The sequence below is a fragment of the Plectrocnemia conspersa genome, unplaced genomic scaffold (genome assembly GCF_051122295.1).
Source record: "Plectrocnemia conspersa isolate PC_06_02 unplaced genomic scaffold, ASM5112229v1 ptg000012l, whole genome shotgun sequence".
Taxonomy (NCBI): Eukaryota; Metazoa; Arthropoda; class Insecta; order Trichoptera; family Polycentropodidae; genus Plectrocnemia; species Plectrocnemia conspersa.
The window spans coordinates 1,844,791-1,863,263 of record NW_028277176.1 but is presented as its reverse complement, the minus strand read 5'-3'; the positions used below and the strand labels follow the sequence as shown (position 1 = coordinate 1,863,263).

The 18,473-nt window shown below is 31.3% G+C and overlaps 1 protein-coding gene across 20 annotated transcripts in view; it reads left to right on the top strand.

Moving 5' to 3' along the window:
* The window catches only part of LOC148227917 (uncharacterized), a 463,346-nt gene that overhangs the window by 52,675 nt on the left and 392,198 nt on the right, over window positions 1-18,473 (top strand). For 2 of the 20 annotated variants that reach the window (XM_088200600.1, XM_088200595.1), the window contains exon 2: window positions 1,963-2,014. The exons of the other annotated variants lie outside the window; for them this stretch is intronic. The gene's annotated coding sequence lies outside the window, so the exon portion shown is untranslated. The remainder of the gene's footprint in view (window positions 1-1,962; window positions 2,015-18,473) is intronic. 20 annotated transcript variants of the gene reach the window in all.

The following is an 18,473-nucleotide window of genomic DNA, read 5'->3' as shown; positions in this document are numbered from 1 at the left end:
CTACTCTTGCGGCTCAATCTGTGTTTAATTGCCACCCGTCACAATCCGTTTGCCAATAGACTTTCTTGTGATAAATTGGAAACTGAATAATCAGTCGATTGATTTATTTGTATGTGCCTCAATAATTATTTGGATTCTGTTTTCTGCTAACATATAATGAGCATAACACATTTTGTGAAAGAAAAACATCGCTAGAATGATCCTTAGCGAGAATATATTAAGATGAACAATATTTTTTAAGCAATAGCTAATTTTTTTATTGGTGATACTGGTTCATAAATATTTAAATTATTCTACCCTTTCGGTATCATACATATCCACCCTTTCCGATGTGAATGCACTTCTTGATGGCTCTCGATGCTTCTATGTATAATACTTGGTTTTATTTTTATTAATCTCTAAATCGATATCCGTTAAAGCGAGAAGAAGTTAAGCGTTTTCAAAACTTTATAATGTATCTTTGAATAATTTGAATATTAAATTACTAAGATACGATTTTGATATTATTTTCATAGTCACTCCTTGAGAAACTAGATAAATCTATAGCATTCATTGTTAAAAGTCAATTAAACTATCGGAAAAATCTTTTCTTAAATATCCTTTCAGTAGATGCCAATATATTCATAAAGGAACGTCACTCATTCTCAATTTCAAGTCAAAAGGAGGCCGAATAGCAAATTATGCATTTTTTTCACTACACCCACACATCCAATTTGTGGCTGGCTGAGGGGTTAGCGAAAGCTACGTCAGGTTGAAATTGAAGGATAAAAGTCAAGGAGAACAGGAAGCGTCGTCACAAAAGGCCCGAATCTGAGGGGTCTTCAAAGATACTTCTCTAACAATATCATTCACTCAGCCGTACGTAGTACAGTGAAAGAAATTCGATGAATGCTCTCGAAGAGAGAGGAAAAACCTCTTTTTATAGACAAAGAGGTCCAAAAACTGGCAACATGCGCGATGTATGCGAAGGCATAAAAACCGATAAGGAGCATGGCGATAATCGATTAGCTCAGAGCCGAAATACCAGTACGATATTTGGTTTACAATGGAAAGGTTAACCGGTCGATAATCTGCCAAAGAACGCGTAACAACCTTTTGAGACCGCATTGTATACTTACCGCTACTGTTTATGTTCTAAGTATAGAGGCTACGATGTATGTACATTGTTAAACAGGTTGTATTATATTCCCTGATTATTTTATATTGTCTCAAATTTTATTTATTTTTAAACAGTGGTAAATTTTTACACGCTTTTTGTACCAAATCTAATATTTTCTGTATTATATGTATATAGAAAACATTTATAAAAACATGAACAGGAAAGCTTTTCAATTTTTTTTATAAAGTTAAAAATCGGTTGTTCTCTTTACAATTGATAAACCCGCTATTTCATGTTGCGCGATTTTAACCGTCAATTTATCTAGTTAAAAAAACAACTCCACGTCAAGCGGTGGGATGGTTAAATCCGCTGGATTTGCCAGTTAAATTCGTTTACGGTTTTTCACCCGTTAGTACCACATTGTCAGGATTTAAAATTGATCCATCCGTATCTATTATTATTATTATTATTATAGCTATTAACTTGTTTACGATCGGCTTAATTAATAAACGAATCGAATCAATTACAATCATCGATCTGACACGTATATAATAATCGTATTTGGCGTCGACCCACTTTGTTGTTAATCACTATGCAAATTTACTTGTTAGTTACGTGTGTAATATGTTATTTCGACGGTTGTTATTATTAGCGTGGTATTGTTGAAAATTTGTTTGTCCGCCCTGATTTCCGCGTTGTTTCGTCTGTAAACTCTTTATAAACAAACCGAAAGCGAGCTTTTGTCAGCGCGGATCGTTTAACAGTTAATTAGTTAGTTAAAACTGACACGCAGTTTGCGCTATAACGCGAATTTAATTTTAACACGGAAGCTTTTAATTAATGTATGTTTTTGTTTGTTGCAGGTAAATTTTGCTTATTTGGATTTGGATTGTGAATGTTATTGCCGTAAATTATGTAAGTTCGTTATGAATATTATTTTTTAGTTTTTATTATTTATATCTGAAAAAAATTGATAATAAGTTTTCGTGTCAAAATTACATTGTATTTGTTTTTTCATGTCAAAATTTTTTGCCATTATTAACACTTTTTGTGATCTAAGCAATCAAAAATATATATTTGTGCTATTAATCAAGTCAAAATTAGAGTTAAGAATGTCGTTTGAACATTTATTTGGTGGTCAGAAAAAAGTGCCGATTCCGACCGCGCGCTTGGTGCCCGTTACCATATTTATTTTTGGTCTTAACCATTATATTTACAACTTGGCCTTAACGACTAACTTTGCAGCTAATATTGTAATGCTAAATATACAATTAATTCACCATTTATTTTAAATAAAACAGTTTAATGTTGATTCTAAAACCGCTGCAAAAAATGAAAACGGTTGCCAAAACCATTAATTCTTTGCATTTTTTCTGCAAAATTTAATTTGTATATTTGGATTTGGATTGTGAATGTTATTGACGTAAATTATGTAAGTTCGTTATGAATATTATTTTTTAGTTAGGGAATATCTGAAAACAATTGATTATAAGTTTTCGTGTCAAAATTACACTACTTTTTTTTTCCTGTCAAAATTTTTTGAAAATAATTTTTTGCCATTATTAACATTTTTTGTGATCTAAGTAATCAAAAATATATATTAGTGCTATTTATCAGGTCAAAATTAAAGTTAAGAATGTCGTTTAAACATTTATTTGGCGGTCAGAAAAAATGTGCCGATTCCGACCGCGCGCTTGGTGGCCGTTACCATATTTATTTTTGCTCTTAACCATCATATTTACAACTTGGCCTTAACGACTAATTTTGAAGCTAATATTGTAATGCTAAATATACAATTAATTCATTATTTTTTTTGAATAAAAAAGTTTTATGTTGATTCTAAAACCGCTACAAAAAATAAAAACGGTTGCCAAAACCATTAATTCTTTGCATTTTTTCTGCAAAATTGAATTTGCATATTTGGATTTGGATTGTAAATGTTATTGACGTAAATTATGTAAGTTCGTTATGAATATTATTTTTTAGTTAGGCAATATCTGAAAACAATTGATTATAAGTTTTCGTGTCAAAATTACACTGTACTTTTTTTTCCTGTCAATTTTTTTTTGCCATTGATTGATTATGATTTGCCACGATTTTATGTAAGACTTTTTGTGATCTTAGTTATCAAAAATATATTTTTGTGCTATTTATCGGGTCAAAATTAAAGTTAAGAATATCGTTTAAACATTTATTTGGCGGTCAGAAAAAATGTGCCGATTCCGACCGCGCGCTTGGTGGCCGTTACCAAATTTATTTTTGGTCTTAACCATAATATTTACAACTTGGCCTTAACGACTAACTTTGCAGCTAATATTGTAATGCTAAATATACAATTAATTCACCATTTTTTTTAAATAAAAAAGTTTAATGTTGATTCTAAAACCGCTGCAAAAAATAAAAACCGTTGCCAAAACCATTAATTCTTTGAATTTTTTCTGCAAAATTTAATTTGCATATTTGGATTTGGATTGTGAATGTTATTGACGTAAATTATGTAAGTTCGTTATGAATATTATTTTTTAGTTAGGCAATATCTGAAAACAATTGATTATAAGTTTTACCAATACTCTTAGAGACGTCTTTCTAAATGGTGCATATCTGAGAAAACTTATTATTTTGCTCATTCAATGCATTGAAGTATTTGTGGTACTGTCCTGCTTTTTAACAATAGGTTAAAATACAGTTAACATTATTTATAAAATAGTTTATATTAAACTAGAAATGACTATAAAAAAATTTAACAATTGAAACCTTGAAATACTGTAAATAGTACGTATGTACTTATAAGGAGTTCTAATAATACATTTTTTAGTCATAGCTTGATTTTATCACATGGTGTATATTTTTTGTATTCAGATTGATTAATTTATGTATTACGATGTAGTAATATCATTGTATCCTAATTTTTAATTTGATTAATGCATTTTTTCATACAATTTCCTCAATACCAATCACATCTGCGCCCTTGTTGTAGTCCAGCTTCATTCTGTTTACCCGTTACAGGTCAGATTACCGATAGTTTATTCTCTTGTGAGTTTTCAGAAACGCTTTATCAGAATTGTCAGACCCTGAGAGCATCACGAACCACTACCAACTTTTAATAAATTAACTTTTTCGCCCGACCGCCTATTTATACTTTTCTCTTCCTTGTATACATTTAAAACACTCGCTTTCAATTTGTACATTTGTCCTTTATCGAGATCAATTCTGAGACGCTTCCACATTTTCTATTTCCGCACGTCACGTTTCCAGATCTCGAGATACGAGTAACAGTCGAAAATGGCCCTTTTACCATTTTATACGTCGTGCTATATAAGGTAAACGTGGGTCGTTTGCTAAACACACTCTTTGCTAATATGGCAAGATGGAAAAAATACTTTTAACCGATTGAATCCGCACAGGGCTTACGCGAAAAATAGGCTTATTTGCATATGTTATGTATTTTCAGGGTAGTATTTTTTATATGTACAATTCGCCATTTACGTGTACAAAAAAGTCTTCAACGAGCAATTAACCGCGATTGCAAGACTTCCACTTCACTTCTACTACACACAGTCTCAACTTGCTTGACAAGTGGTCACATTTCTTTGTGCGGCGAGTGCTGCTGAAAAACGGCAAATGGATGGTGAAAACTTTCAAGTGCCAAATGCCTTCTGAGCTTGGAGAAATGGAATGAATGCTGAGAGGCTAAATATCGAGGCCTTGTGAACGGTTCATATTAATTAAATATTTTTTTTAGGGTCACAAATAATCCGCTAGTGTTTTAGGTTATTTGTAAAATTGGATTTTTTACCTGAAAAATATGCCACTTGTGTTGAAACTAATTACAATATTTCAATATCATTATATATTAGGTTGTTTCATATGAAACAATTTAACAAATAAAAATATTCTAAATTTTTAGAAATGGTTTTTAGCAAACGATTTTACAATGAACCCTTTGTTCATAAAAATCTTTGTTTTTAGAGGTTGTTTGTATCGTAATTGTTCTTCTGATTATTAAATTAAAATTTAATAAGAAAAGTCTAAATGTTTTTGAAGTGATAATCTGCAGAGAAATTGTTAGGGCAATAATGAGGCAAAATTTACAATTTTAATTCCTTTAATTTTGTAACAGTAATACTGTCTATTGCACCATTCTTACATTTTAAAATTGGACCACCCAACGTAGGGATTAAATCGGCAGGTCTAAAAACGGTTAAAAAAGCCTGAAATATTTTTCAACAGGTGTTCAAAAAACCGATAATATTTTCTTCTCGCCTCGTTCTTTAGCGGTTAAGCAAAGTTACAGTTTCAGGATGATATATACGAAGTCAGGGTTTATACGTCTAAAAGGGACATAAAGGGACTTCCTTGTTAAAATGGGACAGCACAGTGAAAAAACTCTTTTGCAAAATAAGCAAAAGTATCTGCCATAAATCATAAAAAAATAAATGAGGTATTTTTTTAGATTGATTGCCATTAAAATGAGCGTTCCAAAAAATACCTAACGGCCATTCTTCTGTTTTTGGCCGTCCCACCGAAAGAGGCGAAAAACAAAATCTTATGCCTGCACTACACTCTCTGGAAATTGGCCAAGGTTGGCCAAGGACGGAGAATATAGTGGGTTACTACGGTCGAGTTCGGTTCTGCCCGCTCTAAAATCTCTCGGAAGTTGTCCGAGGTTACCGAGAACGGGAGGTAAAGTGAGGGTAATTCAGTCGACTTGACCAGCTTCGAGCGCTTCCGAACATTGTCGGCAAAAAGACCGAAGCCGGAGCTGCTTTTTCGAGCGCGAGCGGTGAGATACTTCCCCTTTCGCTCTCTCGCGTGTTAAGTGACGAGAGTGAGAGAGATAATGATATGGTGTTTCGAAAACAGAGATAGAACAAGTAACTCGGTTCAATTTCAGTATGCGCGTAGGCGTCCTATGGTTAACACGCATGTTGAGCGCTGCATCGTGGTCACGTGGTCAAGTTATAATACTACAGTAGGTTCTCGAGTTACGCGGTTTCTACTTACGCGGATTCCTAGTTACGCGGTTAAAAATTTCGAAAATTTAAAATTTGTTATAATATCGATGTTGATATAGATTTGCGCGTAAATTTTTGTTCCTGGTTGATAATGCACCGGGACATCCACCGTGTGATCACGAACATATCAAAATAGCATTTTTGCCCCCAAATACGACCTCTATAATATTATACAACCTATGGATCAAGGTCTAATACTAAGCTTTAAAAAATATTACTTAAGGACAATTTTTAGAAATGCCATAAAGGTAACTGAAGGGCAAACAGTATATCACTGACACAGTTTTTGAAAGAACACAATATTTATGAAGCTGTTAAAAATATTGGTGTTGCCTGGAATGAAATTGCAAAGTCTACCATGAAAAACGTTTGAAAGAAGCTTGTTGAAGACGCCATGCAGGAAGTTAACATAATTAATGATCTTGTTGAAATGACAAACCAATTAAATTTAAATCTAAATAAAAATGATTTCATTGAATTGTTAGAAAATCATAGAGTGGAATTAAACAATGAACATTTAATAGAACTTGAAGAATATAGAAACAACGGCGGTGATTCGGAGGAGGAAGTCAAAGAAACAAAAGAATTTGAGTACAAAAAATGAAAGAATGCCTCAATTTGATAGACCAAGGAATGGCTGGTTTAAAAGCACAAGATCCCGACATTGATCGGTTTGAGAAAGCCAATAAAGCAGTTCAGGACGCTATTTCCTGTTATAAAAATATCTATTATGAGAAAAAAGATCTAGTGTACAATCTTCACTGGATAAGTACGGTTTCTTATTGGATAAAAGAAATCCAACACCTAAAGATATTGAAATGGAATAGTATAGACATTATGACATGATATTTTAATGAATATGTATGTATAAATATTATTTTTATGTTTCTCATTTTATTTTGTAAAAAAAGTTAAGATTATAATGTATGTAGACAATTTAACACATAGAATAAATTTTTATAATGCTTTTATTTTCATTTTAACCTAATGTATACATACAATAAGACGGCATTTAGTTCTTCTAAGTATCGTTCGGATGATTGGGGGAATGTATTAATATTTAATACATATCGGATGAGTATTCCTCTACTTACGCGATTTTCGACTTACGCGAATTTTTCTGGAACGAATTAACCGCGTAAGTCGAGAACTTACTGTACATGCTTATCGGGGACTTCAATAGACATTTAGACTTCATATTTTAGGGCACCAAAAGGGATTAATTATATTTTTGATAGTATATTCTTTTAACATATATCGTTATTATATATTTTTTTTATATAAAATTAAATAATTGAAAATAATTAGTGGTACTTGATTTTGTTAAAAAAAATCATTTCGAATATCCTTATGTATTTTCCTAGATAGGTTTATATAAATGTCACACCATAACGAATTATTATTTAGAATCGATGGCGACAAATTCTAGGATAGTCACAGATGTGGTGTTCGTATTCTGAAGTATCATTTTTATGCCTTATGGCATTTTGAAAAAGCCGACAAAGATTTTGCGTAAATTGAATATTTACGACCGAAAAGTTTTCACTGATATTGTATTGGTGAGTGCCCACACAAACTTTTATAATTATCAGTAGCGTAATTTTAATAATATGACAATTTAAAAATTGCGATTATTTGGCACTTTTTTCGATTGCGCGCAAATATGCCGGCTGTACGTGACAGAAGCCGCCGTCCGGATGGCATATAAAATTTGCGACAGTGTGGTCGCTTACTCGAAGTCGTAGATTCAGTTGTAACTTCGGTTCGGACAACTTCCAGAGAGTGTAGTGTATTGCAATATGTATTGTTGCAATATATATTATTCCTTTTAAGAATACTATTTTAAATAATAAAAGGTCGGCGATTTAAGGACTTTGCCTCGCATATCCATCTTCATTGCTCGGATTAAAGTGGGCCAATGGAAGAAAATTAATTTATTACCAGCAACTACAGTGCGTTCACAATCTCGATTCAATCTTTGTAGTAAGGCGCGTATGTACGCAAACAAGTCATTAAATAAATTGGTTCGGCGCTCGTCGCATAAATCAAGTGACGCTCGCCATAGAATTTCGAATCGACGAGCTTTAAAAGTTCCTAGACCGAATCGCGAAAACAAAGCTTGTTTTTGCTTAGCGGGTGATTTTTTTGCGCTCTCTGATTTGTTTCCAAGTCACCGCAATCGAAGACTGATGCGAATTGTAGCAAGAAATGTGTGTGTAAAAACACATATTCTCAGATATTGTTGTTGCAATGAAATGCACGTTAAAGCAATTTGCTTGGTGATTTAGGTAATGACACCATTGTGGATAGAATAACGAGCGTTATTCATATTACTGTTACAAGCAATTTTATTGTGCATTTATGTATAGTCACATTTTGTTTTATATTTTTTATATTGTATTTGTAAATAGAGACTGTACTGTATTTAAAGTATTTTTTATTAATTATGGATACACAGTACTAATTTTTATATAAATATGATTAGATTCTTTGATAAGTTTCCAAGCACAAATGCTTATCACCAGTAAATATTTTTAGAGAAATAATATCCGAATACATTTTTACTAGTATATTTCTTCTAGCGAAAATATAATTTCACTGATAGATGCTAGTGAAGTTATATGCTGCTCTAAACTGTTGATTTAACTTAATTTAATAGTTGCGAAACTTTCATTTACTGATTTAACCCAAACTTAACCTAAATTAATTAATGAAACCAAACATGACCTAATCAGAGTATCTAAAACTAACTATTAATTAAGAGCAATTATTAGGTTATTTTTTTTAAAAATGTTGTAGTACTTTATTAAACGATATGATATAAATACATATTAGGTAATAAAAAAATAAAAAAATTCTTTATCCTTTTGGTCAATTTTTTAATTCCATTAGCATAAAATCTTGGAGACTTTGATTTAATTTTTTTCCAAAAACCCCTTTTTTTACATAGTCTGCAATTTATTTTTTCCATCTAGGAAGTATTGCATCGATTTAAATTATTAAAAACAGAAAAGAGCAAGGTCTGAAGCATATGGTGGATAAGATAAAATCATCTAGGCCAGTTGTGTTGTAGAACTACCTAACATCTGTTGACATTAACAGTCTATTTTTTACTTTTACGTGCAAACCATCAAGTTGATAAAAATTTAGGCTTGCTGTTATTGTTTGGCAGGTTTAAGAGTTTCGCTATGCACCATACACACGAAATTACTTTTATCTGTGTCTTCTACGATGATGTTATTAAAAAAATATATAATTGACCTTGAAATAATCATTAATGATGGTCATAAAAATGAAACAAAAAATCGATTGAATAAAAACTGATAGAAATTATAGAAAAAGTATGCCACGCGTTTTTTCTCATGCTACTGTATATTTGCTATACATAATTACATACATATTTAAAATAACTCTTATATTGCACACTTTTTGCGATATTTTTTTTTTAAAATGTTAGCATCCGCAATTTTGCAAAATCTTAATGTGACTGATCTCCCTTTTTTTTGAATCCTAATGATATAACGTCTCAAAATAACAAACGGTACAATCATGAGTCGCAAAAAATGTACAATTTCTCGCCTAATTCCCCGCAATTTTGTCCATCTTGAAAAGGAAACGACCTCAAGTATCGCTGCCGCTTCTCGGCTTTACGAGAGCGTAGATTTTCGCGCTTTGTGCGCCTGTTGATTTATTGTTTTTGCATTGCTTTTTAGGTCGCAACTTTGTTATTGAGACCAGGATCGTTACCCGGACAATATAACCGAGCTTTTGTTTTTTTCTTTCGTTCTCGCCCCGAAGATGAAAAAAATTCAGCTGGACAGATTCAGGACAAGCTTAACCTAATTTCCCACCACAGAAGCAATTCTACGTAAACAGATAATCACCGACTATTAGGCGCCTAATCAGATGCAGCTACTCTTATGCTCTGAAAAAATAAAATATATTACTGAACCCTGTCTAAGAGCAGTTACTTCATTTTATGTTTCCTGGAATACCGATTAGAACGAGGCAGACTTTGTGGTTAAATAACGAAATCTATCAAGTTTTGTGTAGTAGTTTCTCTTTGTCGATTTTTTCATTACTTAGAAGCTGATTTTATTTTTTATTTTCTGTCTTTCATTGCAACATGATAGACGTTAGATTAATGCATTATATTGAAGTCCTGCCGAAAGGAGAGGAGAGAGAGGACAAACTCCCGGGCTCGTTCTCCTTGAGGGGTCAAAGTCTGGGAAAATCATAGCAAGAATATATTTATAAAAAATGTTAAAAAATCAGTAACGAGCGTTCCCACTGCAACGGCGACGGCACGATTTTATTGCTTTTGACGTAGATTTTTGATTTCTGTGAAGGGATAATTGCTTTTTTGCGGTCTTCTATTGATCAAAATTCGGTTTATATGCTCCTCATTTAATTTGTAATATTATTGTATGAGTCATAATATAAACACTAGATAACCGATCGTTCTCACTGCTACGGAAATTGCACGATTTTATTGCTTTTGACGTGGATTTTTGACTTCTGGGAAAAGATAATTGTTTTTTGCGCTCTTCTATTGGACAAAATTCGGTTTATTCGTGATATTGTTATAAAAAGTCTTAATATAAACGCTTTTTAACCGTGTGTTTTCACCACAATGGCACGATTTTATTGCTTTTGCCTTGCACTGGAAGTTCACTATATGGCAACACTGAGCAGCAAAAAAAAAAACACGACTAATTATTAAGTAAATATTATGAGTAGATATTTTTAATAATATGTCTAATTAAAATAGCTCGCATAAAATATGATATCAGAAAATATGTCGCAACGGTGACTAATATTTATATTTATTTATTGAATAGAAAGGGTTAAAATTTACCTATTTTTATTTATTAAAGGAATAATATTATGGCGCTAAAAACATATAAAATGCCATTTTTGATATAAGGCCCGGAATCATTGTTTTTCCAGTGCTTGTGCTCGCTCTCAGTGGCTCTGAAGTTAACACAATCAACAACCACTAATTAAGTAGCTAGATATTAGATTAAAATCAATGATCTATTTTCACAGCTTACAATGAATATATGTCACTGTGCACGAAATCTTGATTTGATTTTAATAATTAACACGATTTTTATTCGTGAGATTAGGAAAATCGAAGAGAACTTAATTTGTTATGGTAATGAATAAAATTATATTTATATAATAATCACTAATTCCTATCCCCCAGACACGATATAATTAAATAAAAACACAAGGGTCCATATAGGATTCTAACCCATTACTTTAAGATATTTGCACTGATTTTACCACTGGTCTAACTAATAACACTAACTAACTAATCCTTATTTGTCTGACATTGGTCGCAGCTTATGAAGTTAATGCAGCTTTCTCATTAAGAATTGATTTATTTATACTGCTATCGTATTTTTATCGTAAAACCTTTTTTGATAATCCCGATTTCATATTTTCCCCATTCAATACCCCCCTTCAGTCACCTTTTGACGACAACAATAATAGGTAGTGTTGATTTTTTAACATAAACACTAACTAAATACAATATTTTTATTTCTTTCTCTTCTTTTAATAAACGCTAAAAAGCATCAAAATATTTGTAAAAGGGAAAATTTGTATTTTTAATTTAATCAGTAATTGCGACCCCCGCTCTCGACCACCACAAAATGGTTAGTCGCTCGCGCTTTTTCAACATTTAGAATTCACTGTAACTTATATAACGTAAATGTAATTTTATCGTGTTTTTGTTAATATCATTTCAAACTAAATTTATAATTCGGTAATTTGGTAAAAATTGATTCAATAATATTTTAGAATAACGAAATAAGATTTTTTTAGAAATAAGTTAACTAAACAATGAGTTAGGTTTTTAACTACTGATGTAATATTTAAAAAAATATTCTGGAGACAAAAACCTTATAAGGCGTCTTTCTTTAGTTAATAACGACCAATTAAAGCATTAAAAATCGATCTTACGTAATACTTAGGCGTTAGTAATCCAAGAATTTTGGAACATTTAAAACAACTAGGAATATTAAAATGCTTCTGAAATTTTTTACCACAACATAAACTATTGCTACATGTGTCGTAAATCAGATCTTTCATTATAATATAAAGATGTGTCAACACTTTAACCAAAATTAAGTCGCAAAGCTTAATGAAAGTTAGTTAAAAAATCGACAAATGCCCCAATAACTAAGACAGCTAATCCCTGCGATGGTCAATCGATAAGGTTCAATTCTCTTGCAAGACAATGTATCAGATTATTACTTGTTTCAGAATTCGTAAAATTCTTACGAACACAAATGAGATAAATACCGACAAAAATATTTATATAGATTAATTTAAAAAAATAAATATTAATACATAATTTGGTATGGTAGTACAATAAAATAAATTTTATATCAATTAATTTATAGAGAAAATATTTGAGAGATATATTATATGTATTATACATAAATTAATTATATCATATAGTTGTATATTAATTACATTTATATTTCTTTAATAAAATAATAATAATAAAACATAGAAAGTCATATATTTATCTCTGATGGTTAAATTATTATCTTGATGTGTAATTATCTAATGGAGTGCGTAAATAAGCGTACTATGGGAATAAAAAGAAGCCAACTGTACTTAAGACGAGCTGCCACGCGAATGTCTAGAAAAGTGGCATAAAATACGCAGTTTCTTGATCAAGTTGGCATTTCCTTGTAGACGAACCCAACTATCATTATCTCCAGTCTCTTAATTGAATGTATTCGTTCGGCTTCGTTTGATTGATGGTCGAAAAAGAGGATATAGTTAGAAAAGCACACATGTGTATCGAATAAATCGAATCAAGGAATAATAATTGTATAAATAATATATGTTTTAATATAGATGTTATAGGGGCAAAATATTGTATACGATAATACTATGTGGCACTCTTTCACCGCAAAATGTTATAGCCTTTCACGATTTTCAACAGCTTTTACCGTCCAAATACAACCTCGACGATATTTTATGGTCGCTTTAACGGGTAAATCGGTTTATATTGTGTGAGATCACATATTTGATGAAAAAGTATAAATAAAAAATAAATAAATACGGATCTCGTCACGTTGTTGAGTATAACGTCAACCGTTTTAATTGGCGCAGTTTATACAGCTTCGTAGTTAAGTTTTTTTTTACCTCGTTGAAACGGCGCATTTATGTATAAAAATTTATACTATGTATTGTACGCGATGAAACACTGCGAAGTACCATAATTTCGTAATAAATTTAAAGTTAAGCAGTTAACAAGCGCGATGCAATGCAAAGTTTTAAACTAAGTATTTCAATATAACTTTAAGCATTCGAATGGTAAATATAAAATACGATATTGAAACAAAGTTTTAAAATAAAAATATTACAAGCTGTATATTTTAGGATACTTTGACCTTTATGTGCTACTTTTGTTTTGAACAAAAACATTACGTTAATGAAAGCAGGAATATTTATGCTATTTCTTAAATTGCCGACATATGTAACCAGTTGGTATGCAACTTATATTTTTTATCAATAAAAGCTTTTGTATTATATTATTTGTTACTAATACAAAGTTTTCTAGTTGTCTCATATGGTAAAAGATATGTAGATACCGATTATTCATCAAATGAAATACCTACTTAAAAATCCGGACTTTCACTGCTAATTGTAAGTGATAAATGTCTACTTTTTAACCACTATTCTAATACATTTATTGATTATTGCCTCAGATAGTTTATTAATAATACAATAGAAGAGGGATGAATATCATTTTTAGATTCATATGCTTAGTAATAAAAGTAAGTCTTGGCTTGTCTTGGTAATTATACAGTCAATACGCCCTAAAATCTGGTAACAGTTTATTTTATAAATTATATAAATTACTCTCTATATATGTGTAAATAAAGAAATGTGTATGCCGCTATCAGACGGTGGAGTTAAAATGGCAGGTTTTTAAAGTCGAAGAGTCTTCGTTGGCGTGTCGAGTCGTATTATTGTAGGCTGTGTCGAGATGCGTTCTGGACGATACGCTGATATCTTTTGTGTCGATGTGGTCTCTTAGCTTGTCTCTATTTGTCTCTGCTGTTGTGACTTTGTGGTCACAACAGAAATGGTCATTAAGTATATTATATTTATATATACGGTTTTAGTATATTATATTTATATATTTATTTATTACTAAATCTCTGAATTTTTTAAAAAGATTTTTTTACTAAAATTTAATTTTTATAATTAAATGGAATTTAATTGATATCTATCTTTAGAATTCCAAAGACATGTATGTCATGCCCAAAATGGTTTAATTAAATTTAAATAGCTTAAAAAAAATCGTTATGGACGTAGTTGCCAGTAAAAACATATGTCTAATACGCGTGGACAAAATACTCTAATGTTTCCACTACACTCTCTGGAAGTTGTCCGAACCAACGTTACAACTGAAGTCAGCCAATCTACGACTTCGAGTAAGCGACCACACTGTCGCAAATTTCATATGCCGTTCGGACGGCGGCTTCTGTCACGTACAGTCGGCATATTTGCGCGTTATCGAAAAAAGTGCCAAATAATCGCAATTTTTAAATTGTCATATTATTAAAATTACGCTACTGATAATTATAAAAGTTTGTGTGGGCACTCACCAATATAATATCAATGAAATATTTTCAGTCGTAAATATTCAATTTACGCAAAATCTTTGTTGGCTTTTGCAAAATGCCATAAGGCATAAAAATAATAATTCAGAATACGAACACCAAATGTGTGACTATCCTAGAATGTGTCGCCATCGATTCTAAATTAGAATTCGTTATGGTGTGACATTTATATTAACCGATCTAGGAAAATACATAAGGATATTGGAAAAGATTTTTTTTAACAAAATCAAGTATCACTAATTATTTTTTAATTATTTAATTTTATAAAAAAATAAATATAATTACGTTATCTGTTAAAAGAATATACTATCAAAAATATAATTAATCCCTTCTGGTGCCCTAAAATATTCAAAGATGTCAGTAAGAGTATGTTGAAGTCCCCGATAAGCATGTGGTATTATAACTTGACCACACGTGACCACGATGCAGCGCTCGACATGCGTGTTAACCATAGGACGCCTACGCGCATACTGAAATTGAACCGAGTTACTCGTTCTATCTCAGTTTGCGAACCACCATATCATTATCTCTCTCACTCTCGTCACTTAACACGCGAGAGACCGAAAGGGGAAGTATCTCACCGCTCGCGCTCAAAAGAGCAGCTCCGACTTTGGTCCCTTTGACTGGGAAAAAATGCCAACAATGTTCGGAAGCGAATTACCCCCATTTTACCTCCCGTTTTCGGTAACCTCGGACAACTTCCGAGAGATTTTAGAGCAGGGAGAACCGACCGAAGTAACCCACTATATTCTCCATCCTTGGCCAACCTTGGTCAACTTCCAGAGAGTGTAGTGCAGGCATAAAGGGTTAATTAATTACTGACATTGTAATTTTTCATATAATTAAATATAATATTTAGTTGTTTGTTTAATCTTCCGTTGTAATATAGTGGGCGTAATATGCCTAATGCAATACGATTGGATAAATCAGACTGAAAGTTTAAGAATCGGTGACATCAATATAATTAATTATAAACTATTGTATTTGCAGCCACGGTCTGTTTTAAATAAAACCGCATTTTTATAAATAAAAATTCGAGTATGCTGCAAGGACCGAACCCGCGTTCTTTGGGTTATCAGTCTAGCGCTTTACAGACTACACTGTTTTTCCTCTATTTATTTGGCTGTCCACAAAAAATTGAATATCTAGCCGCGTGTAGCATGTAGCCGCAGTTTTTTTGCCCGCTTGATTAATTTGTGTATTATAAACTAAGGTAAAATTATATATCCCCATAAAATAATCCAAAACATTTTTTAAACAACATATTTTTGAGAAATATTTTTTTAGAATTCAGTTTGTAACATTATCTAACTCAGGCCTGTTTAATTTGACCGCGAATTTAATTTATTATAAATTTTCCGTTGCAACATGATATGCGGTAGCCCAATGTGTTACAGCGGTGTAACTACAATCAACAACTTTTATGTAATTGTGAGACACCAGATTGAAATCTTGTTTTATTAATAATAAAATAATAATTACAGCTTATAATCAATAGATTATAATAGCTTGATTTTATTTTTCATTATTTGTCAGAAAATTTATCCGTGAGATTAGAAAACTCTTGGAAAACCTAATCTATGATTATCGATCAGAATTATAATTATATAATATAATCGAAACCAGGTCTTTTGGGTATTATTCACAGACCTATAATACTGTTCTATCGCACTGACTTATGATTTATCCGCCGATGTGTACCCTTATATTTAAGCTTTAATTAAATATTAGCAATTCTTAGAATATATAATAAAAAGCATTGATAATAATACAATCATTGATGAATTCCATTGCAATGTATTTATATAATACCTAAAATTAAAAATTAAAATTAATTAAAAATTTAATATTTTTATCACTGAATTAAAAAATATACAGTTTATATATAATATATATATTTATTTATGCTTAGAATATATATTTGTATAAGTCTGTACTTCGAGCTATGGAACGCAATGTCCGAGCGGCTAATATACCGCAATAAGTTGTTAATTTGCTACGTTCTCAAACTTTACAGACACTGCTTTTACAAATTTTATGTATAGAACTGAAAGCAGTAATTTCAATATAATATATACATAGAAGCCGAAACGTGTTTATATTCTTATGTATTTATTATATTTGAATAGACATTCTACTAGTGAAATATCCTACGAAGAAGTCGTATTATTGCTGTTAGTTCAAAGTTTATATCATGATTTTTTTTATTTTTATGTTGTGATGTGTTTCAATTAAATCTGTTGCTTATTAAACCAATACGTTCAAGTATAAATATTTTATCTATTTAACGGTACCCACTTGGTTTAATTCACTCTTAATTCCATCGTTTATCTAGACGACGATTGACGTCTGTCTTCAGACACTTGATGTGTATCGTTAAAGCGATAATTTATTACTCATAGAAATCTACTCGCGTTTCACCGCCACATATCGGAAATATTATACTGTATTAAAAAAATAAACTTATAAGCCGGCTGAAAAATATGGTGTGCAACGAACTTTAAACGGATTACGGCCGTTCTCCAGACGTATGGGATGGGTTTATGTGCATTTTATAGGTAGTTGGTAGTGTGCAATATGCACTTTCGAATCGAGTGAAGCTCAACATTTTTTTTATGATAAGATATGAACTAAATTGCTGGAGACGGTCGAGCCAAGTGCTGATTTAATTTATTAGACTGGAATTCGCATTGATATATCTCGTTCGTTCAAAAGCGACGTGATTATCATAGAAATATCGCTCACGTATTCCGATGCTCAAGTTTTCATTCATTGAATATGTATTATGTATGAATTTGGAAAATTTATGGAGTTTTTATTGATAAAAAAATATCTTTAAATTCTCAGAAAGACGTCTATATATTTTGCTGAAATTTTTATATATAATATTTTTAGGTGTACAGTTTATTTTAACAACATATAAACACATATATACATTATCGTATATTATATATTACAAAAATGTAAATTCCGCTATCAGGCAGTGGTGTAAAAATAGCAGGTCTTGGACGTCGAAAAGTCTTCGCTGGAATGTCGAGTGGTATTATTGCCAGTTGTGATTTAAGACGTCCGGAAAATTTATCGCCCGCAATTAATCGCTAGCAGTTTACCGCTGCGTCAATTGATCACATAAACATATTATAGTCTACAAATGATTGCTAACATATTTTATCGCCGGGAAAAACATAATATTTATTAAATTTTTTTGTTGATTTTAAATTGACAATAAGGTATTATTTTTGGAATTAAATGCGGCTAAAAATGAGAGTTCTATGCTAGGTATATATTTATTGGGAATATATAATTGAATTATAAATAATTAATGATCTATTATTACCACAGGTTAGAAATTTGGGGCTATTGTATGTATTGTATTATATAATACCTACTTTTTCTTTGAATAATGGATTTTTAATCTTTTTTGTGATACGTTTAATTATTAAATTACATATTTCCATACATTTTTTTTGTACTATATGTTAGTATTCTCTGTTCTGTGGGGAGCTATTTATAAACTTTTTATGATTTGCCTAATAACATATTGCTTCTAGACGGTAAAATATGCTAGCAATCATTTGTAGAATATAAATGATGCGGCTGTAAACTGCTAGTGATTAATTTATGGCGGTGAATTGAGGGCGAACATTTTCCTATATTTGTGATTTCGGTAGAGTGGCTCCTTGTGACTCCATGGCGTCTCAT